At 42.0% G+C, this 27917-nt stretch overlaps 1 protein-coding gene across 3 annotated transcripts in view; it reads left to right on the forward strand.

Moving 5' to 3' along the window:
- The window catches only part of FRMPD4 (FERM and PDZ domain containing 4), a gene marked incomplete at both ends in the record, with an annotated part of 745350 nt that overhangs the window by 360119 nt on the left and 357314 nt on the right, over positions 1 to 27917 (forward strand). The window lies entirely within an intron of this gene.

Consider the following 27917-nt stretch of genomic DNA (forward strand, 5'->3'; position numbering starts at 1 on the left):
CTCGCATATATAATCTTTCCTGCTCCCTGGCTATATCACCAGGGTCAATTAGCATCTCAAATTGCCCCTTGGTTTAAAAACATCCCAAAAGACGTTTATCTTCCCTGTACTCCTTGCTACTCCTCTCTTTTCAGTAGCTCCCCTAGGCTTTAATGGTCAAATCCAAAGGCCAGTGTTTGATCTTCATCTTCCTTGAACTACTTTGTAACATTTCTTGATACCCCTTTTACTTTTCAAATCTTTCTTTCTCTTTGATTTCTAGTTCTTTGGTTTATCTTAATTTTTCTTACATTTCTTTGATTCGTCTTATCATTCTTTGCTGGCTGTTCTATTCCCATCAAACCTTGTGATTCCCCAAGAATTGTTCTTGGCTTCCTTCAGGGCCTCACAGTACATTCTATCCCAGGATGATCTTAAATCCTCCTGGCTTTAAGTGTCATTTATATGCTAATTACTCTTGAATCTTTGGCCCTGGCTTCTCCCTCAGTCTCCAGATCTTTACATGTAGATACATGACATTTTCTACATGGATATCTTATAGCAGTATCAACTTTACAATTGCCAACTTTTATTATTGCTTCTCTCAGTGGTAGCAAAGTTTGCTCAGTTTGCCCAATAGAAATCACAGTCATTCTCATTGCCAATTCTCTCCCTCCCTCGCTCAGGCACAAGTCACTTCTTAGTTCTACCTTGGACTTTTGCCTCGAGTTTGGTTTCCTTTCGTCCTAATGGTACTCATGCCTTAGTCTTATCTCTATTCTCTCTACTAGGGGTTGTTGCTTCCTGGTTAGTCTTTTTTTCCCTTTCTTTATTAATTAATTATTTTTTTATCTGCGTCGGGTCTTAGTTGCGGCACGCGGGATCTTTGTTGAGGTGCGCAGGCTCTTTGGTTGCGGTGCGCGGGCTTCTCCCTAGTTGTGGCGTGTGGGTTCTCTCCCTCTAGTTGTGGGCGCGGGCTCCAGAGCACGTGGGCTCTCTCATTGAGGTGCGCGAGCTCAGTAGTTGTGGCTCGCCAGCTTAGTTGCCCTGTGGCATGTGGGATCTTAGTTCCCCGACCAGGGATCGACCCCGTGTGCCCTGCATTGGAAGGCGGATTCTTTACCACTGGACCACCAGGGAAGCTTCCTACTTAGGAACTAGTGTCAAGTGATTTGGGTAGTGTTCGAGAAGCAGGACTTTGCTGTGGTTGGGATGCTTCAGAAGTAGAGGCTATTCTCTGAGTATAGAGAGGATTATCACATCAGATCTCTGAATCTTATCTATGAGGGGGAAGAATAAATTGAAGCTAAAATTATTTAGTAAAGAAGCAGCAGTCACTCACATGAGCCAAGCTAGAGTGACGTTCGGCCATTTCTATGGTTTGGACAGTGTTCTTGTTTCATCTGAATGCAGGTGTAATTATAGAGTGGTCTTGTGTTTGTCTTGAACCACTGTGGTCACAGAGTGGCTTTGTCTGATGTTGATGTTCTGTGGAATTGTTCCTGGTCGACAGGAGAACACCAAGGCCCAGCTGTGGGTATCTGCCGGCTCCTAGATGTCGGGGCTACTTTTTACTTCTCACGTTTTGCCCCCTGGTTCCAATGGGTCCCTCTAGCCTTCTACTCTACCCTTGACACACTCTCGCCCACTTGTTTCTACTGTTTTTCCTGCTTTTGCTGTTTTTCCTGTTTGTACTGTTTTGTGACTTTGCAGCCACACTGAAAGTCTCATCGTTTTCGTAACCAGGCCATGCCATTTCCTACCTTTCTGTCCTTGGCTTTTTCTGAAAACTGACTCTCATTATCACTCGTATATTTCTGGCTGGAAAACACAAAATCATCAAGTGTCTCCTTCTTCAGTTACATTGTGGCACTTTTCTGTCTCACACTGTCATATATTTGTTTCCCTCACTGTATTATTCCCTTCCCGGTGAATAACATGCCAGCTTACAACTTTGAGCCACTTATCCTTTAGCCTTCTCAGTTTGTTTCTTTGTAAATTGGGTAATACCAACCCAAAAGTGTTGTTGTGACACTTAATATGTACGAAGTGCTTAGACCATTCCCTGGGCCATAGTAAATAACAAATAAGTTCTATTTATTATTATTATTATTATTGGTGGCGTTGGTGGCATACGGCAGTGTTGTCAATTTTGTTATTGTTTTAACAATGTTTCGACAATGAATTCAGGGCCTGACCCACAAAGTGGTGGTAGAAGAAATGTTTTGTACCTGTATATTTCTTTCCACTGTAAAGCACTTGCGTGGTTATTATTTGACTTAGATTTAGGACAATATAAGGTAATTCTTTTCATCCCCAGTTTGAAATTGAGGGAACAAATGTAGTCATTAGCTGGTGTGTTCGTGATAACGCTCAAAACAGTTGAGGTATGATACTTGAACTAGGGTCTTCCCACATCTGATTCAGTGTTTCTCAAACTGAATATACCGAGTTAAATAACAACTTTTCCATATGCATTATTGTAATCAAACCACACTTCCCAGGTTGTGCAGTCTCTTGATATATACTCGAGAAAATACTGAATGATCTCAGTCATTTTAGTGTATTGGAGTCTAGTTGAGAAAACTGAGCCAAAAGTTGAGTCTCTTCAAGGAATCCACATATAATGGATTTTGATATTTGGGAGCATACACACAGACACACATACACATCCTAATATTCTTATATGAGACATGGGATATGGATTTTTAAAATGAAAGTTTGATAGTAACTGTAACTGTTCTCTCCTAGCAGGTTGTTCATGCCTAGTGACTGTGGTCTGTTGTTACGAAAATTTCAACTCTAATTTTAGCTGATTCAAGTATGTGCTTCCACGAGTTTGCAGCTAGAAGGCTAATGCTAGCAGCTTACAATATTAAGAATATAGTGGTGTGGGATGCTGGGCTGGGGAGAAGGATACTAAGAATTATGTAGCAGAAATAGATCAGATCTGGCAAAGAGATTTAGTGTTTCAGTGGAGTCCATTTGCAGGGTTGCAGTTGGTATGCAATGTAAATTATTGCCTAGAGAAGGGCAATGATTTGAAATCCAACAGCAGAGAATAAATAGGCAAATTGTTCCATTCTTTGAAATAGCAAGAAAGAATTATATCTTAATTCTCTTGTGCTGTCACTGTCCATTTTGATACGGAAACACTGGATTCTTTCTACCTTTCATTTGGTCATTGCCTTTCGTTAAATTTTCCTTGTTGTAGTGGGTGGCCACTGTTATAAAGCAAGAAAGACTAATAAATGAAGATTGACTGCCTTTTATTGCATAAGCCAACGTCACAGACTTTGGAATTAATATTTGCTAATTTTGCTTGAATTTAGTGCAACTCAACTGTTGTGATTTTTAAGTATTTTCGGGTTTAGAATGCATGTGGCAGTGTTTTTTATAATCTTATGTAATATTTTAGTATTGATTGTGCTACAAATTAAATATTTCTACTTTGGTCCTTCAGTTGCATGCTATTGTATTACTTAACATGGGAATTATTTTACAAACCTAGCTTTTTCTCTATACCTAAAGTTGAAATGTTTTATGTACTTGTCAGTAAATTTCATTTTCATCAAAGGTATCTTTGACTAAGAATAGTGGAGGGGCCCATGGAGCAATGCAGTATGCTTGGAGAAAGAGTAGACTCACCAGTCCGGGAGTAGTTACTGGGGACTCACTGGCCTAAGGTGGCAATTAGGTTCTGAAACAGCATAACACATAGTCCTCTGAACTCCAGAAGTTTACACTCTGTATCAGTGTTTACAGATCCCTTTCCTCTCTTTCTTCTTTCCTTCATGTCCTAGAATCTGTTTTTCAACGAAGATATTACCAGATTGTTCTGTTGCAAGGAGGTATGGTGGGGTTGAGGAAGGCCACTGGTTTGCCCAGGTGGCCCTGAAGGGCATTCCCAGAACTTTGAGGTCGCTTAGAATAAGGTTTGAAGGCTATTGCTCCACATGATGAAATAAAATGTTCTTTTGAAAAGCTTGTAGCATTTCATGGCAGCAAAAGCTGTACACCAATGAGGGCCGTGGATCTGAAGCCCAACAGGAGTTAGACAGTGAACCATGAGATCTAAGTAATTAAGTTTGTTCATCACAGAAAATATTTGAAACAGTATATGAATATCAGTAGCCAGGACCTGGAAGCAACCTAAATGCCCATCGACAGTTAAATGGATAAAGAAGATGTGGTGCATATATACAGTGGACTAGTACTCAGCCGTAAAAAAGAATGAAATAATGCCATTTGCAGCAACATGGATGGATCTAGAGATTATCATACTAAGTGAAGTAAGTCAGACAGAGAAAGACAAATATTATATGGTATCATTTATATCATAAGTGATCTAAGTGGAATCTAAAGTATGATACAAATGAACTTATTTACAAAACAGAAACAGACTTTCAGACTTCAAAAACAAACTTATGGTTACCAAAGGGGAAAGAGGGTGGGGGGAGGGATAAATTAGGAGGTTGGGAGTAACATACACACACTACTATATGTAAAATAGATAAACAACAAGGACCTACTGTATAGCACTGGGAACCATACTCAATATCCTGTAATAACCTATAAGGGGAAAGAATCTGAAAGAAAAGTATCTATCTAAGCTGAATATAACATATATATGTATAACTTAATCACTTTGCTGTACACCTTAAATTAACACAACATTGTAAATCAACTATACTTCAATAAAAAGTAAAAAAGTAATTAAACACTTTAGAAAAATGTGTCCAAAAGCCCATAGCTGTAAACATACATACATACACACACACACACACACAGGTTCTTCGTATGCATGGTAAGTAGTAGTTAAATAAAATGTATTTGACCAAGATGTTACTCTGTATGTGATGTGCATATGTCACAGGGATTTTACTAGATGGCATATGATCTTTTTAGAAATGTGTTTGATTTATTTTGCAAAAGGTCAGTGGTAAAACTGGGGCCTCCCCAACTGAAGAGGGTACCTCTACCAGAGCAAGGACCATGTCACCCTAGTTATTCCTGTATCCTCACTTCTCAGTGCAGTCCCTGGTAAATACCTGTTTGATGAATAAGTGAATTCAGAAGGCCAGGTGATAGACCTGATCAAGGAACTGGTCTTCAAACGCTTAGTCTGAGAATCAGAGTTTGTTGTCCTACTGAGCATAAATTGGCCTCTCAAGGATGGAATCCTATTAAGGAAGTTCATAGAATTGAAGTGTCAATTTACATATTTTATTTTTTTATGTAAACACACAGAGATCATATATGTAAGTTTCTTTCGAAATGGCAATGTATGAATCTACCTTGAGAAAGAAATACAATTCTCAAACAGACCGGAATACTCATTTTCATAGCAATACCTTCTTTCCCTGTAATTGAGCTATGTGATAAGTTAACTTATAATCAGGCTTCCAGTTTATAAAAGCGTAATGAGAACTCTTGAGTCAACTCGAGGTTTGTGGAGGTTTATGTCACCTTGACCTGCTCACTGTTCCCTCGCAAGGAATCTACAGGAGAAACCAAATTTTCAAAAGGCTACTTTGGTGAGGCTGGAATCAGACTAAAGGTTGTGAATGCTATCAGTTGACTGTGTAATTGCCTCAGGTTTTTGTAGTTCTGGACATGCCCGTCAGGAAAGGGTTATTTTGTTTGTCTGAAGGAAGCCTGTCTCTTCTAGCCAGTGCGTGCATGGATTCTGCTATGGTCTCCTTTCCAGAAAGAACTGTTTCTTAAAATAGTAACATAGAATTTTTGTGAGGATCCCATGATATAGCCTCTGTAAGGTACTTACTGGGCATATAGTAATTATTTGTTACTTAAATAATGTGAATTTGTTAGTCTTTCTCTGTACCTGCCTCTTTTGGGTCTTTTCCTTGTTCATCATCTTATTTTCATCGCTGCTTTGGATGACTAACCTTTTTTCTGATGGCCACCCTCTTTCTCTGTAGGTGGTCATCTTTTCTAGCTCTTTCTCTTCAGCCTAGGAGACTTTTTGCCACTATAAGGAGTGTTTGCATGTCTCTGATCTAATTTATTATTTATGTATTTTGAAGTTTAGTTCTCAAATGGTAACATTTCTCATTTCCAAGTTTTTGAGGATTGTGGGGAACTTTGCTTTAGCATCTGCATCAACAGCAATTTTTGTCATTTGGTAGGGAGGGCTGGCTGAGTCCAATACCTGATGTGGTACCTGGCATATGGTAGACATTAGATAAACATAGATTGAGTTAATTGTAGCCTTTAAAAACCCCTTCCTGGGCTTCCCTGGTGGCGCAATGGATAAGAATCCACCTGCCAATGCAGGGGACACGGGTTCGATCCCTGGTCCGGGAAGATCCCACATGCCACAGAGCAACTAAGCCCATGTGCCACAACTATTGAAGCCCGCCTGCCTAGAGCCTGTGCTCTGCAACAAGAGAAGCCACCGCAATGAGAAGCCCGCACACCGCAACAAAGAGTAGCCCCCGCTCGCTGCAACTAGAGTAAGCCCGCATGCAGCAACAAAGACCCAACACAGCCAAAAATAAATAAATAAATGAATAATGAAACCCCCTTTCCTTTAGAGCAGGCCCTATTGACATTTTAAATAGAATTAAGGGCTGGATAATTATTGTGGGGACTGTCCTGTCTACTGTAGGATGTTGAACAGCATCCCTGACCTCTACCCCCTAGATACCAGTAATGTGTCCCCTTCCCAGCTGTGCCAATTAAAAATATTTCCAGACATTGCCACATATCCCCGGGGGGTCATGATCATCATCCCTGGTTAAGAGTCATTGCTTTAGAGCAAAGGTTGCCCGTTAATGGTGTTCATATATTTATTATTTCCCTGAATTAATTAAATTTTCTCACCAAAAATACATGGGAGAGAAAGGCACTTACGTTAATATTAACTAGCTGCCACTAACTTAAGGACAGTAGCATTTAATGCTGAAGGCCAAAAAGAGTCAAAGCCACTCAACAATGCCCAAGAAAGGAAAATAACACGTTATTCTTTTACCAAGAAATTTTTGCTGTGAAAAAATGTCTTCTCTGTTAAACACTGTGCTTAATCATATACTAGTTTCACATTCTAGTACAAGTGTATCTCAGGTTGGATGGGTGGCACTGCCCTCTATCACTCAGTTCCCAGGGTATAAATGGACAGTCACTGAAGCAGTCAGTAATCAGACATTGAAGGCATAAAGGATTCAGTGAATTGTCCAGTAGTGATCAGTGAGGGCTGCACTCTGGGAAAATGCTCTGATAAATGTGACCAGCAGGTGGACCACAGTGTGTGAACTGGCCATTGCTGATGGGACACATTTTGATGAACACTGATATATATGATAAACACGTAAGAAGAAATACTTTAAAGTTAAGAAAACTCATAGGCAGGCAAGATAAATATATATTTAAAGACATAATTGTGGGAGTAAGGGGGGAACTGAGGGAGAGGTAATTGTGGCAAAGAATTTGTGGAAAGATGGGGAATTGTGGGAGAAATGTGGAGCAGGATAAGGAATTGTGAAGACATAGGGTCCTGGGGGAAGAACAGCGAATGGTGGGGGAGGAAAGGATTCTGGGAGAAAACAGGATTGTGGGAAAGGACAGAATTGTGCCACAGTGCAGAGAATTGTGGGAGACAAGAGGCTTGTGGGAAGCACAGGGAATTGTGGGAGACAGTGCAGGACTATGAGAGAGAAGATTGTGGGAGAGACAAGTAATTGTGGGAGGGAATGGAGGATTGTGGGAGAGAAGAGGAATTGTGGGAGAGAATGGAGGATTGTGGGAAAGAATGGAATTGTGGTAGAGAAGGAATTATGGGAAAGACAGGAATTGTGAGAGAGACAGGGAATCATGGGAGAGACGGAGTTGTGGGAAAGAACTGAGTATTGTGAGACAAAATGGCGTATTTGGGAGAGAAGTGAGGATTATAAGAGAGAAAGACTTGTGGGGAAAAATAGGAAATTTGGAGAGAAAATGGGTAATTTTATAAAAGTAAGGGTAATTGTCAGAATGAAAGGAAAGTACTAGGAGAGAAAGGAATTATGGGAGAGAATGGCAAAATCTGGGATAGAACTGGAATTGTGGGAGAAATGGAGATATCTGGGAGAGAACAGTGACTTATGTGAGAGAATAAAGAATTGTTAGATAGTACCAAGACTTTGGGGATAATAGACATTGTGTGAAAAAAACTGAGAATTATGGAAGGCAACAGAGGCTTATGGGAGAGAAATAGAATTGTGGGAGAGAAGGGAGAACTGTGGGCAACACAGGGAATTGTGGGAAAGAAGTGGGGATTGTGGGAGAGAAATGGAATTGTGGGACAGTGCAGTGAATTGTGGGAGAGAATGGAGAATTGTGGGACAGTTCAGGGAATTGTGGGAGATGAGAGGATTGTGGGAGACCCAGGGGATTGTGGGACCATACAGGGAATTGTGGGAGACAAGTGGATTGTGGTACAGTGTAGGGAATTATGGGAGATGAGATTGTGGGAGAGTATGGAGAATTGTGGGAGAGAATGGAGGATTGTGGGAGAGATGGAGGAATGTGAGAGAATTGTGGGATACAATAGTAAATTTGCAGAGAGAATGAGTAATTTCGTGAAAGAAGGAGTAATTGTGGGAGTGAAGAGAGAGTGGTGGGTGAGATAGGAGTTATGGGACATGGGAAATCCTGGAAGAGAAGAGAGAATTGGAAAGAACAGGATTGTAGTTGAGATGGTAAATTATGGGAGAGAATGGAGAATTGTGGGAGATGTGGGGGGTTATGGGAGATAACAGAATTGTGGGAAATAACAGGATTGTAGGAAAGAAGGAATCGATGGGAGAGAATGGAGGGTGGTGGGATAGAGTGGAGGATCTTGGGATGCAACAGGGAACTGTAGGAAAGAGCTGAGGATCATGGGAGAAAATAGAGCATTGAGGTGAAAAGAAAGCTTAGTGGGAGAGATAAGATACTGTGGAAGAGAAAAAGAATTGGCCCTTTGGGCTCTATCCCTCCTGTAGGGCCATGTCCCTCAGTTCTGGCCTTGTCACCTGTGCTCTGTCCTAACCAATGCTCTCTTGTGCTTTCCCCACCAGAGCTACTCCCCTGCCACTCCCCATAGGCCTACATGGCCGTACCCCTCTCGCCTGCCGGGCCAGGTATTGTTCCTGATGATAGGTCTGGAAAGTTGTGTTTCTCTGGCTAGAAATGACAAGTGAAGTAATGTACCTCAAGACAGTTCTCTATCCCAACACTCTCAACCTTAGTACTCTGGGTTATGATTAGGATTACTAGTCATATCAGTTTTTTTCTGGCCGCACCACATAACTTGCAGGCTCTTAGTTCCCCAACCAGGGATCGAACCCGTGCCTCCTGCAGTAGAAGCGTGGAGTCCTAACTACTGGACCACTAGGGAATTCCCAGGATTAGTTATTTCAGTTTTATTAAACAATCAAATATTCATGGGCCATGAGAAATGCAAAAACGAATAAACTATCATCTATGCCCTCCAGGAAGTTTCAGTTGTGTAAGGCACAAATAGATGCATGTAGGAATGTGAATAAAATAGTATGAGAACACAGAATAAGGCAAGAATCACAAATAAGTGGATTTGGCAAGTCAATTATAAACTCTACAACAAAAGCAAAAGAAAGGAAAGGTTTCTCAAAGGAGGTAATTGAGGTAGACCTAGAACAATAGCAAAGATGTCTAAAAGTTAAAAAATGAAAGCTCCCAGTATTCAAGTTAAGGAAATAGTGTAAATACATACATAAAGAACAGAGGTAGGACGTGGCCCCCTTGCCAGGACTGGCTGGTAGAAGGGCTCAGAGGAGGATGGGGAGGGGGCGATAGTGTAGCTTCAGATCTTAGAAGCCAAACAGTTTGGATTTTCTGTCATAGGCCCTGGGGTGCTAATGAAGCCTTCGATGTGGAAATGACCTCAATGTAAATGACAAGAAGGAGGACAAGTAAGGTGGAACAGCTCTCATGACGCTCAGTGTGCCTGTCGGACTGGCAGATCCTAGTGCGTCTAACCGCCAGGGGGCGCCAGTGAGGCTCTGGAGGCAGGAAGGAGAAGGGACAAGAATTACTAGAACAAATGAATGAAAGGGGAAGGAGGAAAAGGGGAGTTTGGCCATAATAGGCGACATGGACTTCATGCCACCCTTTCTGGACCTCAGTTATTGTTTCCACTGGTGGAAGATCAGATCCACAGGGTCTTAACCCACAGTACTCTGGGACAGGTTTTGACTTGGAACAGAGTAATGGATTCCAGGACCACAAGGAACAGAAAAGATGAGCACGTCGGCTGCCTCTGTTCTCCTCACTATCCTGTGGGGCTCTCAACCTTAACGTGCCTCCTGCTGACCTCGCTCACTCCCTTCCCTCCCGCCCCTCCTGAATTCCGTGAGCAGAGTAGCAGTGTCTCCTTCCGCTCAGTTTTCCCGGGCTAGACATCCCTGTGGTCCTTGACTGCCTTCACGTCCACTTTCTCCAATCAGTAGCCAGGAGGCCCTGTAGATTCTGCCTCCTAAAGGTCTCTTGCTTCTGTCCCCGCTTCTCCAGGCCAACTGCCCCTGTCACCACTGATGCACCGCCACCTCCTCCCTGACTCATTACCACTGGCTTATGGCTGGCATCTTGGCACCAGTCTGTCCCACACCATGCACTGTGCTGGTCCTCCAAGCACATCTGAGCGTGTCTCTCATTCTTGAAAACTTTAACTAGCCTGTCATTGGCCACCAGCTGAAGATCAAACTTCTTAGCCGAGTCTTTAAAAGCACTTATCATCTGGTCCACCCCTTCCCTCCAGCTTCCCACGAGCCCTCCACACCATCCGGGCTGCAGCCATCCCCAAACGATACACACACATTCTGTTCTCCGTCTCCACACAGGCTCTCCTTTGGTTTCTCCTCCTCCCGTGGTGGTCTATCATGGCAGACTCAACCTGCGCATCAGCTTCCGCAGAGACTCTCACCAATGCTCCCCAGATACAATATGGTACCTGTAATTTCTTACAATAGTCTTGTACTTAGTTATGAAATTTGTTAGTTTTATACATTATCCTGGTCAAGGACACTTGTCCCTCTGGATAAAATGGTGCTGACCATACAGTAGATGCTCAGTGAATATATATTTAAGATCAAATTCACCTAACTTGTGAAATATCCCTAGTGAGAGCCAGACACCATGTCAGATAGTTAATAATAGAAGCTCGATTCGAGCCTTTCGGCCTTGGAGTAAAGTAGTAGATACTTAAGGATATGATAAATAAGTCAGGCTTTGTCATGTTAATTTAAATAAGGAGAAGCGTATCTGTATTTATCATCTGTAGTTTGTATCTCTGGGCTTTTCTTCCACATGTAGCAAAGTACTTCTTGTGTTATGGGAAAGCTCCCTGCCTTTACACAAGAGACCTACATTGAAGCAGCTGGAAAGAAGGAAAAAGGAAACGGTCCAGGACTAACCCATATCTCAGTCCCAAGATGACTGCTTTAGAGGAGAAAGCTGCCTGCTCCTCTGGGTTCTGGCAGCAGCACGTAGCCTGTGGTACAGTAACAGGAAGCTGCTGTGTGGGGATCATTCTGCCCTGGGCTGGTTTCCTTACATGTATCCACACCTTTAGCCCAGATTGAACTGCCTTGATAGTTTAGATGCAGCGTGGAAAGTTTCACTCTACTGTTTTACTTATGAATTCTCCTCACCGACATTTGTTTCATTTTTTTCTCAAGCTGGATGACTTATTAGGCAGTTAATAGATAATTTATTATTGTTGTTATTTATTGACTGCCTACTATGTGTCAGGCAGTATTTAAGCACATAGCATACAATATCTCATTTAATAATCACAAAATCTTAAGAGGAATCTCTGTTGTTAGCACCCTGTTAGAGGTCAAGAAATACTAAGTGAGATGTGCAAGAAGGGCTAGTCCTTAGCTCACTTGGAGGAGGCTGAGATGAAGAGTCCTGTACCCAGATGCCACTAACCCTTTTTTGAGCTTACCACGATGGTTCTTGCTTAGTGAATGTGGCTATTATTTGAAGAGCTTATTCAGTATAAAATCTTAGTTAAAAAACAGGGTTGAGGAAGGCCCCAAATTCTCGAGAAATTTTGTAAAACTTGCAATCAATTATGCTTATTTTCCAGCGGGGCCTTTGGGAACCATGCAATACATACAAAGCTACAAAAACTGAAATTTTCCATCAAAAATTATAACTTCATATTATTATATACAGCTGTTGGCACTTATCAAGTGCAGGGTTCAAGCAAGTGCAGTATGGTCAAGGGAATGTGCTGTGATAGAGACATTGTGTGTGCATTCTGGCGAAAGGTTTCAAACTGTAATGTACTAAATGAGACGATGTTAGGGAAGGAGAGGGGCTCCACAGCCCCAGTGGGGACACAAGGAGGGGAGAGCCACCTTTCTCCCCTAATGGCATTTATTGGAATCAACTCATTGGTCCCAAGAGGAGGGTACTGCCAACATAGAGACTCTTTTTCTTAAGAATTTCAATCTTGTTACTCAATGTTAAAAGGAAAATGTTTATTCAAGAAGAATCTTTAAAGAGGATAAATCTGAGTATATAACTGTATTAAAAATTCAAGCAAAATCTTTTCCCACAAGCCTTAAATAAAAAAGCAAGATGAGAGTTTGATTTTAGGCTGGTCAGATAAAGTAAGTAGATGAAGGAAGGCAAAATGAATCAGTTATAATAATGATGTCATTGAGATTTAGTTGGAAATAAAGATCATAGGTTTGCTTGATTCTGTCTCATTAACCATCTTAATTAGAAGATAAATGAACTTATTGTAATATTAAATTCAGTAATATGAGTAAATAGTAAAATGATAATTATGAACTTAGGGTATGTTTGATGACTGTGAATATATATATAAATATGATTGAACTCTCTCTTTTTTTTTTTTTTTTTTTTTGCGGTACGTGGGCCTCTCACTGTTGTGGCCTTTCCCATTGCGGAGCGCAGGCTCAGTGGCCATGGCTCACGGGCCCAGCTGCTCCGCGGCATGTGGGATCTTCCCGGACCGGGGCACGAACCTGTGTCCCCTGCATCGGCAGGCGGACTCTCAACCACTGCGCCACCAGGGAAGCCCTGAACTCTTGTTTTAACCATTATCTTTAGGTGTTTTAAGTTACAATCTTTTAAGAAACATTTACACCTTTAACTGGTAACTTCTCCCTCTTCATTAGTTGGATTAGTGGAAATAACCCAAATAAAAAGAACAGTAATTAAAAAGCAGAAACAGAGGAATTTGTAAATTGTTAAGTTAGGCTGATGGTGGCACTATGGGGGAAACCTTCATAAAAATAGAGCTTTCAACAGCCAAAATGCTGTTGCCACCAGACAGGAAAACAGAGTTTAGAAAGAGGAAAGACTCAAGTCTAAGTAAAAGCTCACTTGCACAAGCGGTGTAAAAGGTTGAAGGCAAAGTCTGCGTTCTTTTCAACCATGAGGCCGACGTGTCCAAGTTGAGATCTTTCAAGGTAGACTGTGCACCCCTAACAAAGCAGCTTCCGAGCAGCAGCAAAGGCTGAACCCCATCATTGGTACCTAAGCAGATAATGAGAAAACTTGCTCCACCTACAGCTAGGTTTTCTTCAGAACATGACGTGTGACTTATTTATCTATATGTGTGAACAATAAAATTAATTATGCCAATTTACCAAGGTGTCAGTACCAAATACCTCCTATGTCCTCGGTGCTAAGTTGCTAATTCTAATCATGGGAAACGAAGACAGAATTTGGGGCCCATTACCTAAAAGCCTTGCAAAATTAAAATGATAACGCCAGGTTAAAATAGGGTCTCTACCTTCGCACTATTGACATTTGAGGCCTGTTGCCTCTTTGTTGTGGGAGCTTTGTTATCTGTCCAATACATTGTAGGATGTTTAGCAGCGTCCCTGACCTCTACCCACTAGATGGCTGGTACCCACCCCCCCCAAGTTGTGACAAGGAAAAATGCCTCCAGACACAGCTTAGTGTCCCTTGAGGAGCAGTTCTCATCCCGTAGATGAGAACCATTTCTTTATAGTAAGCCTGGAATAATACAGCTTATATTTTCCTTTTGGTCCTAAGAACTCTAAGTAAGAAAACAAGTCAGTGATGGGGCCACAGGGGTTGAATTGCCTGTCACTGTTCACTATCGTGGAGACAGAGCAGCCCCACTGTCTGCCTCTGCTCAGTGGAGCCGTTTTAAGGCAGCCCCTCTCATCACTCATTCACTCACTTGAGGCCGAAGCCACCCTGGGAAAATTTGTATTTTATAACCACATATAAAATGTAGATGCCTGTTGCATGATTTTGAATTTTGACTTGATGCATGTCATGTGAAATGAATTATTCATGTTGAAGGCATGGTACAGTCTCCTGTAGAACAATGTGCCGTAGAGAACCGTATTAATTGGGTGACTATCAATAAAATACGAACAGTGTAGTTCAGTTCTTACTCTGCCGTTTTACCAATTAGTTACAGCCCACTGCAAAATTATGGGTAAAGATGATTAGAAACTAGAAATGAGGAAACATGATTGATGGGAAAAATTCTTCACGCATCCTGACTTGAATACAACTCCTCATAGGAAAACAGCTTTTATAAGGATTTTTCTCTGGCTTTATGCACTGAAGTAGCATCATATGCACAGTTAACTTACTCAGATGTGGCTCTATTTAGTGAGGGGTCGGGCAGGTAGACGGGAGCGGGATAGGTGAAGATTTCACATTTTCCCCAGGATCCTGCCACCCAGTTTTCTACCAATTATCCTGTGCCCACAGGCAGGGCGGGAGGCAAACTCGAAACCTGCAGGTTAGCAAAGACTCTGGAAAGAATATTTGAATGACACTGCAATTTTCTCCACCATTGGACAGAGAAGTGAAGCGCCTTCTCAGGTGACAGGCAAGTGACCCCAGAGATATACTGACCAGGGAAGAATTAGAGGGAATCTGAAGCTTGCCCCCAGAGGGCAGTGGTGATGACAGCCTAAAGTCCTGTGTGGGCTCTTCATAAATGTGCTGAGCGTCGGAAGCAGCAAAGTACTTAAGTGATTTTATGGTTGAAATCTCTCCGTAGTTCTTTTAAGATTAAGGTATGCAAATTTCTGCACAGGGTTACTATGCAAAGCAGAGAAGACTATCTTAGGGGCAATTTTAAGAGACTCCAAGGATGACTAGATGCGAGCTTAACAACCTGATGGCCACCTCAGCTGGATCTCCACTTTATACTTGTGCAAGAGATTCTGGTCGTTAATTTTCAGACGCAATCTGTGCTTCAAAAAATCCCCCTAAGCCTGACCCAGTAGAAGTTAGCTAATAATGTGTCACCATGGGTTCTAAATTGACAGCAGCTTTTTACAGAAATTCTTTCCACAACCAGAAATACTGATCTCATTTCTTGTTTGTCTCAGAAAGCTTTCCTCATGTGCTTTCTTTTTCCTCCAAGATTTTCTCGAAACAGTATTTCCGTGGATTATTTTATTCTTATCTATGTTTTTTCTCCAATGGACTGTGAGACCCTTGAGGGTAAAAGGTTTATAGTCTGTGGTCCCTACACCCCACACATCTCCCAGCACAGGGCCTCGCAGTGATCAGTATTTAGGCAAACAACAAGGGATGAATATTTATTATGAGAACACAGGCTGACTATAACTAGTGACCCTTTCTTGTTAATTGTTTTCTTTCTTTTATTGTGCCCACAAAAATTAATGTCTTTTAAAGCCCTGTTTTATTAAAATTAACCCCAAACTGAACGTCACCCAACTAATTTACTTCTTCTTGATTTGCCAAATTCTCCCACTGCTTAAGCGATTAAAGGATTAATCTAGGTGAGTGTTTACTTGCTGAACGGAATTCCAGAAACCCAAAAAAAGGGACGCCCTTAGGAACATGACACGAGTAGCATCAGCAGTCGGATTGAGAAAAGCAGTTGGCCTTCCATTACATCCAGTTCTCCAGGTGATTCTTCCTGGAGAAGAAGTCTCTGTGGTCAGCACAACTATGCCACCGGGCATAGTTGCAGAATCTTCAAATGTCATGGGCTTCCACGATGGGAAATAGGATGTTTTTTCAAGGCTTCCTGGAGGAGCTGGCATTTTTATATGAGCCTAGAAGGTTGTGGACATTTTCCACAGGCATAAATGAACGTAGTAGGGAAGGGGCATCCAGCACCCAAGCCATTGCAGAAACAACGGCCCCGAGAGGGAAGGTAAGTAGGGGTGCTTGAGCAGTGGGGAGAGATTGAATTTGACTAAATGAACACAAACATGGTGGGCAAAGATGGGCTATAAAGCCTGGATGATGCATCAAATGCAGTAGCAGAGACCTGTGAATGGTAGAAAAAGGAGATTAGCTTTGTCTAGAAAGCCGATGAGACGCCATTGGCACTCACATACGTGCTGTGGAGTCATATAATGGGAGTGTTGATGTGATGTTAATTTATGGGCTTGTGCGAGAAGCAGTGATGGGGAGAGACTGGACGTCAGTGACCAAGAATAGGCCACCGTAGGCTTCGTGCATCATAGCCCTGAATTGTGAACAACTTAAATGTCCATCACAGTAAAATAGGTAAATACATTGTCATATAGGTAAATACATGGTAGTCCACTGGATGAGTGCACCACAGTGAAAAAGAATGCATCATCGCTACATGCAACAGTTGGATGAATCTCACAGCCCAATGCTCAGCAGAAGTCCAACAAGAATGATTCCGTTCATGTGAAGTTCAAAAACAGGCGAAACTAGTCTATAGTGTTAGTCATCAGAATGGTGTCTGCCTTTGGGAGGAGCATTGACTGAGAAGGGGCACGAGGGGGACCTCTAAGTTACCAGAAATAGTCTGCATACGTGAGTGTAGCCATATATGAAAGTTCCTCAAACTGCATACTTAAGATCTGTGCACTTTGCTGCCTGTATGTTGTACCAAAGCAAAGCAAAACACCAAAAAACTAAACCCAAAAAACTAGGAGTAAACAAAAGAAACAAACAAAAAAGCCACTGTAATAGTTTCGTGGAAGGGAATAGGGCCTGAACTAGAGGCCAATGAGAATAAGCGAGGGCTAAACGTGACAGCATTTAGGAGGTTGATGGAGCCCAGGGCTTGGAAAATGATTGGATGAGGACTCAGAGAAGGGAGAGGAATTAGAGAGGGCTCTGAAGTTTTCAAGGGCAGGTAAATGTAAGGTTCTGTGCTTGTGTGTGTGTGTGTTACTATAGTGACTAAAGTGGGGGTTGGTCATAGTGTGTTGGGTCGCATATAGTTAGGATGACCATTTGATTTTCAGTTGCATGGGGAGCCTTGGCAGAATTCACCTGGGCTCTGAGGTCTAGCATATTCTGGCGTGCTTCTGCTTCCTTTGCTCACACCTACAGAAATAAAAGGACTCCCTGGTGGTACTTAACATTCCAAGATCCTCTGCATCTCATTAACATCTACCTTGGATTCCATCCTACAGATCAACTCTTCACTCTGAGATAGTTAAATATATACAGTCTCACCACGGTCATTGCAAAGCTTACAAAGAAACCATTCTGTATCCAGAAGATTCTGCAGTCTGCAGTTATAGGAAACTTTGTCTTTTCAGGGTCATTATGACCGACAAATGTTGATGCTTGGTAGCTAACATTCAAAGGATACTTGGATTTCATTACTACGATCTCAGAAAGAGGTCATGAATAGGTGCTGTCCGTTCCTGTCTTTTTATTTCTTTGAGTCCAGTTGGGCCCTGGAGAAATGGGTTTGGCCTCCACACGTGGCCCATTGCCTGTGTTTGGGGTGTGTGCATTTGAATTGAACACAGTGAGTTCTTGAAGGAATGACTGTCCTGGCAGTAGTTTTGGCTTCCTGACGAACCAGCATGGAGTACCACGACAGACACTGCAGGGGTGGATGACAGAGAGCAGGCTTTCACAGGAAGGCAGCAGGCTGTCTAGGAAACAATTGGGGAAAATGTGCGCTCTTCAGAGCGGGACCCTGATCAAGGTTCACCAAAGCAGTGGAGGTGGCCCAGCAGCCATTTCGGCATTTGATAAGGAAGAGTGTTCAGATGCTTTAATTACATGAAGGTGCTTTGTTTTAATAAAAGTCTTTATTACATAACTGCCTAGCGACTTCCAGGGAGCCATCTTGGCATGCACCAGCTGCTGAAAGGGCCTTTTTCCCTGGCTGTTCACCAGTTGCCTGTGCATTTTATGTATGGCTGAGAAGGTCCCTTCCTGGATTCCCTCTATAGCAAACTTGTGCTGTAAAGGACCACATGGTAAACATGTTTTCTTTTGCGGGAAATGTGATCCCTGTTGCAGCTGTTCAACTCTGCCATCATAGTATGGCAGATGGCATAGACAACATACAAACAAATGAGCATGGCTGTGTTCCAACCAAACTTTATTTACAAAAACCAGGTGGCTGTGAGATTTTTGCCTATGGGCCGTAGTTTGCCAGCCCTTGCTCTCAGGAACCTTTCATGCTCAGAGCCAAGCTCCGTTAGAGCCACTGTATATTGTTTTGCTGCCACTGGATTCTGGAAGCTTCATCTACATGGAGTTATCTCTGAGAGACACCTAGAAAGCCACTCTCACTGCTTAGAAATTAAAGTTTAAACCATTGAGGGAGAACTATAAAAAAATAAGGCCTGGAAATTCTCGAGGCCTCATGTGTTTTTAGAAGAGTGGCACCAAATTACTTTAAAACTTTTTAAACTTTGTCACTACTTAATAGTAATTAAATCAGTTTTTTGAGGTGAGACATTGGCCTGTAAAGTTAAGCTGATTTGATCATTTGCTAAGCTGTGTACACCATGATGGTAGAGACCATCTTCTTAGCTAACCATTGTATACCTAGCTCCTGTCATAGGTGCACAATCAATATTTGTTGGATGAATTAAGGAATGGGGCATTCAGATATAATAGTCTGATATCTGAGAGTATTTTAGAAGCAAACCACCATAGTATTATTCCAGTGCACAAAACATGCTGTCCTTATATGATGCCTTGGAGCAGCCTACAGGCGGGACATCCTTGCATTGTGTCTGGTGTTCCAGATTTTCTCTGCTCTGTTGACAGTCTTGCTGATCCCCTTGGTGTAAGAGTTGCTGATTGGATCAGAAAGGACATCTGTGCTTGTGCAGGAGCAAACCTAACTGGTCTCCATAGATTGGATTCTGCTCATTTGCGTTCTGAGCGCTGCCCCCTCAGCCTAATGAGCTAAACAATGTCAGCATAACTCCTTACTGGTCTTAATCCTAGGCAATCCCCTCAGTAAAAATGAAGGGAGAATGTTAAAAGTCAGAAACCATCAAGGTAGAAACCAGCCCAATTTTTTACCTTGCCTCCAATGAATAAATATCATTGTCATTAAAGAAATCAGTAGTTTTTCTTGAGGTATATCCAGCATAAAATAGCATTCATGTGGAGCAAAGGAGTTACTTCTTATAGAAGCAATACTGTCCCCAAGCTAACACAGCTAGGTTGACATAATTTAAGAAGTTGGTCATAATGGGTAACTATTTTCAACTTCAGTGGTAACATACCCTAATATAACCAGAAATCTTTATCTGCCCAGCAGGGAAGAAGATCAATAATTAGTTTAAAATTTCCACTCTCTTTCTGTTGGTAGGTAGATGTTCCTCTCTAGATTTTCCTACGCTTTATTTATCCTTGAACTTTTTTCTACTATCTTAAATTTTATGTTTCTTACGAGCAGCATAAAGTTGAATTTTAAAATATTTAATCTGATTTTATTTTAATGTGAGCATTTCTTTCATATATATTTAATGTGTTTATATTAAAATACTTATCTTGAAAAGATATTTATGTACATAGATTTAAATCTACCATCTTATTCTATGCTTTCTGTTTGTCTCAATGATTCCATGTTCCATGTCCATTTTTTCTTGCCCTTTTTTTCTCCTTTTTTTGTTAGGGGCAGGATCTGGGCCTACCAAGGTAAGGCCCTTAATGATCCTATCTTTCTGTATATCCACTGCCATGATGGCCGGGTATGGGTGTGACACTCCAGTGCTATCCATTTTCAGGACTAGTTGATTTGGCAGGTTTCTTTCCTTTCAGTGATTACTGTAGAAAATAAAACATGACTGGTTAGCTATCAAAGTCTATCAAAGTTAACTAATACTTTCATTCTCCTCCCACAGAATAAAAAAATATTTAAACTCCATTTGCTTGCTGCCTCAGTTATAAATGTATATGCTGTTGTAGTTGTGTATTTTAATTTATCCCACAAGATGAATTTTACTTGATGCAGTTAGTGTTTGTTTAGTTACCCAAATATTTACTACTTTATATGCTTTTCTTTCTTCCCTGCATCTTAGAAATTTCCTCTGGCATCTTCTCTCTCTCTTTTACCCAGTTGAAGTACATGCTATAGAATTTCATTTAGAGTGGTTCTGTTGATGCTAATCTATTTTTATTTGTCTAAAAATGTATTTATTTTGCTTTTATTCATGAAGGCTATTTTTGTTGGGTTTATTATTCTAGGTTGGCATTTATTTTCTCTCAGTTCATTAGGGGTATTATTCTTCTGTCTTGTGACTTACATCGTTGTTGAGAAGTCAGCTCTAAGTCTAAATATAATTCTTTTGAAGACAGTCTCTTTTACTGTTTATCTTGTAGAATATATGCGTTTGTAGATGTGCATTTGATTTATTTTATCCTTTTCAGTAATTTTTGGGGACGTCTTAAAACTGTGGACTATTGTCTTTTATCAGAGTAAAATATTCTCAGACTTTTTTTTTGAATATTGTTTCTGCTCAATACTCTATAGTAAATGTAGGTTAGGTTCTCTAACTGGATCCTCTGTATCTTTTACCCTTTCTTTTGTGTTTACCAACGTGTTGTCTCTCTGTGCTGCATTCTGGATAATTTCTTCAAATCTATCTTCCAGTTCACTAATTCTTTCGTCAGCTCTGTCTGGTCTTCTGTTAAACCTGTCCATTGAGTTTTTATATTGTTATTTATATAATTTCTATTTGTTTCTTTTCCAAATCTCCTCCATTGCTTTTTATAGTTTCCTGTTCCTTGTAGATTTAAGATGATGCTTTTTTTGGTTTCCACTTTTTCGGTTGTTTTCATACAGAGAACTGACATAAATAATTAAACTTTTCATTACTAGAAACTGGATTACCTTCCTTTAGCCATTCTTTCCCCTTTTTGGAAGACAGTGTCCTGAAATTCTAGATTTCATTATCCTAATCACAGACCCCCTGCAATTATAAATTACCTCTTTTAAGAGACTGAATATTTTCTTACGGTGGGCTCTCTCTGCAAACTGATACCATCCCTGCTTTTACTACGAAGTGGAATAGCAGGCCAAGAAACCAACAGCAATAATTTAATATGCACCCATGGTGCAATAGGAGGACAAAAAGTGGAAGCCCAGAGCCTTGGCAGGGGATTTCAGAGAAGATTCTTTGGGGGAATGATGGGTGATGGATGGATGAGGACACCCAGTAGAACGTGTCCCTAAAGAAGAGGGAAAGACTAAGTCTGGAAAATCATTGTTTTTTGGATGAGGTAGAGGAAGAGGGGCCAAGAGGAGACTGAGAAGTAATATTTAAAAATAGAGCTATTTAAAAGTAGAGCTGTTGACATCCGGGGAAGGAGGGGCAAGTTTCAAATTTGAGAAAATCAAGACTGGAACAGGTAATACAATCAGGCAGTTTGGTGGTCATTGATGACCTATGAAAGAACAATTTCAGAAATAATAAATAGAAATCAGGACTTCTGGGGTCTGGTAGTAACATAACAGGATTTATAGTTTAAGAAATGGAGCCATGAGATAGGGCCTTGAGGAGATTACAGCAGGGGTTGTTGAACTATGGCTTGCAGGCCAAGTCTAGTCCACTTCCTGTTTTGTAAATAGTTTTATTGGAATGTAGCCATGCCCATTTCTTTTTAACGTATTGTTTACAGAAAAGTTGAATAGTTGGAACAGAGACTGTATGACACACAAACTTGAAAATATTTACAATCTGGCCCTTCGCAGAAAATGTTTGTTGACCCCGGAACCACACAGTTTTTGCTTGTTTCTTTGCAGTAGTACAGAGGAGCACATTTTAGGCCAATTCGAAGGGAGGAGTGGAGGAGAAAGGCTGAAGGTCATAGTAGGAGAGTGGCTAATTGATGAGGACGTTTCCCAAGGAATTGGATCTGAAAGCTGGTGGAAAGATTAGCTTTCAAGGAGTTGGGATTTGCTCTGAGTCACTATAAGGCAAGAGAGAACAGAGAATGATTATATCTACCAGAACTTTGAATTGAGAATTCAATGATCAAAGAACTCATGATCAAAGTTTCAGAGATCTTTTTCTCTTTGTAATGTAAAATATCCAGGAAGTTGAAAAACCCCAACTCTTTGAAAGGGTAAGGTTTTGTGTGTTCTTTCTTCCATTTCTTTCATCTTTATAACCAACTCCATTTAATTTCCTGAGGGGGGGATAGTTTCATTTTCATTGTGTAAATCTAGTTCCTGACTTGAGCCTTTCACTATTTTTTTTAAAAATAAATTTATTTTATTTATTTATTTTTGGATCTGTTGGGTCTTCATTGCTGCACGCGGGCTTTCTCTACTTGCGGCGAGCGGGGGCTACTCTTTGTTGTGGTGCACAGGCTTCTCATTGCAGTAGTTTCTCTTGTTGCAGAGCACAGGCTCTAGGCGTGTGGGCTTCAGTAGTTGCAGCATGCAGGCGCAGTAGTTGTGGCACACGGGCTCTAGAGCGCAGGCTCAGTAGTTGTGGCACACGGGCTTAGTTGCTCCACAGCATGTGGGATCTTCCCAGACCAGGGCTCGAACCTGTGTCCCCTGCATTGGCTGGTGGATTCTTAACCACTGTGCCACCAGGGAAGTCCCCCTTTCACTATTTTTAATTTCTATTTTTTCATTCTAAGTGGAGTTAACCGCCTCCCCGCCACAAATTTTTCAAAATTTCTCTGTCTTTAAGAGTTAAAGTGGAGCTTTTCCAAAATTGAATGTAATGAGTGTAGTGAAAATGTAAATGCATTAAACTACAAAATGGAAATAAGGACCAGAGAATGAAATGTTGTATATGTAAATGATGTTAAAGCTCCTGTAGGGTTCAAATTTGTCGAATATTGGTGGAATTCAGGTAAAACCCAAGACCTTAAAACTTAACTCTCGGTATCAGAAAGCTCAAAGTGTTTACTCAGTGAACTAATTATTGATTGCCTTCTATCAGTTAGGCATGGAGAAATGTATAAATCTGAGATACTCTCTTCAAGAAGTTTAGAGTGAACAGGGAGGAAATAACTGAATGAATTCCACCAGAGGTAATAAGGGCAGTGATATAAGAGAACTCTGGGTGCCTTGGATATACAAAAGATGGGCATTAAAACCAGCTTGGAGTTATCAAGCAGGCTTCCTGGAGAAGGTGGGTCTAAATTGTCTTAAGCTGTGGTTTGCAAACTTTAGGGCACCTAAGAATCACTTGGAGACCTTGCCAAAAATATGTATTTCCAGACTCTTCCTCCCAGAACTTCTAAATCAGTTTTGGGAGTGAGGCTGAGGATTCTGTGCAGTGGCCTGGTGGTCTGTGGAACCTACACCGAGCAAGCAGGCTGTGAAGGATACGTAGAATTTACTCAGCGGTACTCGAGATAATGTCCCGTTGGATGCTCAGAACATAAAAATGTCAATTTCAAGTGTGCCTATAGTTGCTTTGGGAAAATCTGAGGTTATGAACATTGAGTGCTTATGGTTTATGTATGTTTTATGACTTTTTAAAAAACTTGGTAGTATACTCGTTAGGCCTGTGTGTCTCTCTCCATCCTGAATGTGGTGCTGGTCCACTTAAGAGACAAGTGACTGGGGACAGCATGATTAGAGAGGGACTCTAATTAGTGACACAGCTAACACTGTGAAAGCAGTGGCATCTGCTACCATTGCTAAATATAATTGCTAGAGAAAAGTTTATAAATATTCATTTAAATGTATTTCTCAAAGGCTCATGTTTGGAACCACAGCTGCTGGGTTGCCTAAAGAAACACAAATGCACCACAATTAGTGCATTCTTAAAGGAAAAAAAAAAGCTTTATCCTTAATATGCAGGCATTGAGTAAATACCATGGATCAGCCATTTCTATAGCTAACATTTTGCATGTCATGTTTATTAGACGGTGTTACTACTTTAGATATTCAGTAGTTTCTCTGATTATGGCTTTCTCAATTTAACAGTTATAAATTTAACTTGTGTCCAGTGACTAATATACTATTTAATGTCTTGTGTGATTATGTTTTGAGTTTGCTTGCCAGAAAATTTGTCTGAAGACTGTTAAAATGAATTTCATGTTCTTACAAAGAGAAATCTGGAAAACCCATTTCATTTTAATATTGCAAGCAAATGGGGTTTTGTGATAAAAAGTTTTTTGGGTTAACCTTCTATTTTGTTGTTTTGAAAAGAACGTAGTAATAATTATCCATTGACATACTTGAGCCAGTATGTGTACAAATATGAACTAAATGACAGCATTTCAGTGACAGGCTCATACTGTAGGGGAGGAGAAATTCTTTCTCCTTCTGTCCTCCCAGGTTCTCTAGCTGGGGCCCTGAAAATGGGCCTGACAAAAGACAGATTAACAAGAGAAAAGCACACACATTTATTTAATATAAGTTTTACTTGTCATGATTGCCTTCCTAAGGAAATGAAGACTGAAAGAAACAGTTAAACATATGCATGTTTTCTTTTCAAAAAATTTTTTTGGCTGCTTCGGGTCTTTGTTGCAGCGTGCAGGCTTCTTTAGTTGTGGCGTGTGGGTTTTTCTGTCTCTGGATGTGGCGTGCAGGCTTAGTTGCCTCGCAGCAAGCATGCTGGATCTTAGTCCCCCGACCAGGGATTGAAGCCGTGTCCCCTGCATTAGAAGGCGGATTCTTTACCACTGGACCACCAGGGAAGTCCCAAACATATGCATTTTAATAGTTGTTCCCCCTTATCATCGTTTTTTTTTTTTTTTTTTTTTTTTTTTTTTGCAGTATGTTGGCCTCTCACCGTTGTGGCCTCTCCCGCTGCGGAGCACAGGCTCCGGACGCGCAGGCCCGACGGCCATGGCTCTTGGGCCCAGCCGCTCCGCGGCATGTGAGATCCTCCCAGACGGGGGCACAAAGCCGTGTCCCCCGCAATGGCAGGCGGACTCTCAACCACTGCGCCACCAGGGAAGCGCTTATCATCGGTTTTGCTTTCTGTGGCTTAACCTACCTGTGGTCAGCCGAGGCCGGAAAATATTAAATGGAAAATTCCAGAAATAAACAATTCATAAGTTTTAGAGTGCGTGCCTTTCTGAGTAGTGTGATGAAATCTCGCGTGGTGAAATCTCGCGTTATGAAATCTCGCGATATCAGCTCTGTTTCCCCAGGGATATGAATCGTCCGTTTGTCCAGCGAGTCCCGCCCAGTAGTTACTTAGTGGCAGAAGTTATCACCTGTCACAGTGTCGCAGTGCTGTGTTCAAGAGGCCCTGATTTTACTTAATTCTGGCCCCAAAGTGCCAGAGGAGTGATGCTGGTGATTCGGAAATGCCAGAGAGAAGCCCTGAAGTGCTTCCTTTAAGTGAAAAGGTGAAAGTTCTCGACTCAATAAGGAAAGAAAAATATCAGATGCTCAGATAGCTCAGACCTCTGGTAAGAACACATCTTCTCCCCGTGACATTGTGAAGAAGGAAAATGAAATCTGTGCTGGTTTTGCTGTCGCACCTCAAACTGCAAAGTTAACAGCCGCAGTGCGTAAGCGCTTAGTTACGAAGGAAATGGCATTCAGTTTGTATGGTGATTTTTTTTTTTTTTTTTTGCGGAACGCGGGCCTCTCACTGTTGTAGCCTCTCCCGTTGCGGAGCACAGGCTCCGCACGCGCAGGCTCAGCGGCCATCATGGCTCACGGGCCCAGCCGCTCCGCGGCATGTAGGATCTTCCCGGACCGGGGCACGAGCCCGTGTCCCCTGCATCGGCAGGCGGACTCTCAACCACTGCGCCACCAGGGATGCCGTGTACGGTGATATTTTGAGAGACAGAGAGAGAAAGAAAGCACATTCAAATTACTTTTTTTTTTGGCGGTACGCCGGCCTCCACTGCTGTGGCCTCTCCCTTTGCGGAGCACAGGCTCCGGACGCGCAGGTCCCGCGGCCATGGCTCACGAGCCCAGCCGCTCCGCGGCATGTGGGATCCTCCCGGACCGGGGCACGAGCCCGTGTCCCCTGCATCAGCAGGCGGACTCTCAACCACTGCACCACCAGGGGTGCCGTGTACGGTGATATTTTGAGAGAGAGAGAGAAAGAAAGCACATTCAAATTATTTTTTTTTTGCGGTACGCCGGCCTCTCACTGCTGTGGCCTCTCCCTTTGCGGAGCACAGGCTCCGGACGCGCATGCTCAGCGGCCATGGCTCACGGGCCCAGCCGCTCCACGGCATGTGGGATCTTACCGGACCGCGGCACGAACGTGCGTCCCCTGCATCGGCAGGCGGGCTCTCAACCACTGCGCCACCAGGCAAGCCCTCAAATTACTTTTATTACAGTATACTGTTATTTTCTATTTTATTATTAGTTACTGTTAGTTTCTTTCTGTGCCGAATTTATAAATTAAACTTTATTATCAGTATGTATGTATAGGGAAAACCATAGTACGTATAAGGTTCTGTGTTCTACAAGGTTTCAGGCATCTACTGGGTTCTTGGATCATATCCCTTGTGGATAAGGGGGTGTACTGTACTAGGTTTGCTGAGGAGTGGAAAGTCGTGGAAAAACATGGTAGGAGAAAAGTGTGTGAACTGTGGGTTGTCAACTAGAGGAAACTTAGCAAGGCCTCTGCGTTCATATTCCTCTCAGTGACCCTTGGTCTTAGGACATTAGGATGTTTCTTTCCTCGGGTATGGGGAGGGCATCTCTCCCTTGAGGGTCTTATGACCTGCCTTAGGGGAAGAGGGAGAGGGGTCATAGGGTCCTTCTTGCACCTGCTGTTTCTCAGATTCCTTCAGCTTAAGATATCCAATATGCCAAGGTGCCCTGTTTTGAGTAGCGTGCCCTATTTTGGGTAGTGCGTTCTGAATCCCACCACTATCATCACATATCTTGAACTTGGTGGATTTGTGGGAGGGAACATAGGAAAGACCACGAGGCAGTGAGCAACCTGTGAAAAACAGCTGGTGATCATTAGGGGATTTCTAGGTGTCCCGAGAATAAGAAGGGCAGGGCATGGATTAAAAATACGCAGATTCTCCAGGGTAAAGTAAGGTAAGCCACATTAGAGGCCCGAGCAAGGCCTAAGGTGGAATTCACAATGGACAGATGAGAATGAGAACTAGGTACCAGCAAACCAAATGTTGTCATGTGGGCTTGATACTTAGACGAGGTTTGGCCAAAGAATGTTTGTGCCTGTGAGTGGTTCTCAGTGGGTTGGTACTTTTGCCCCTCAGGGAGTATTTGGCAATGTCTGGGGACATTTTTGGTTGTCACAAAACGGGAGCGGGGGGCGGGGGGAGGACAATCGGCATGCAGTGGACAGAGACCAGGGATGCTCCTAAACATCCTATATTGCACAGGACAGCTCCCACTACAAAGAACTGTCTGGCCCAAAATATCAATTGTGCTGAGTGTGAAATGCTGCTCTCCTTAGCCAAAGGAGCTGACAGGGGACAAGGGTGGTATTGAAGGTAAACACAGACCTTAAATGACAAATCAGGTTTAGTAAACTGGGTGAATTTTTAAAATGTGATTCTTGTAGTGATTCAAAGAGGTAGGTACCATTATCATTCCTGTTTACAAGGGAGAAAACTTGGCACAGAGAATTTAATTACCTCACCCAAGGTAACACAGTTGGTAGGTGGTGGTGCTTTTATATACATTGAAATATATGGGGTTTGACTCCTATATAAACACTTTCTTAACTGATACAGTAGTGAGGGAAAGTTTTCTAGGAAGGAAGAAACAAACCCGCTCAAGTCCCACTCCCGCA

The sequence above is a fragment of the Grampus griseus genome, assembly GCF_964374135.1.
Source record: "Grampus griseus genome assembly, chromosome: X".
NCBI classification, from domain to species: Eukaryota; Metazoa; Chordata; class Mammalia; order Artiodactyla; family Delphinidae; genus Grampus; species Grampus griseus.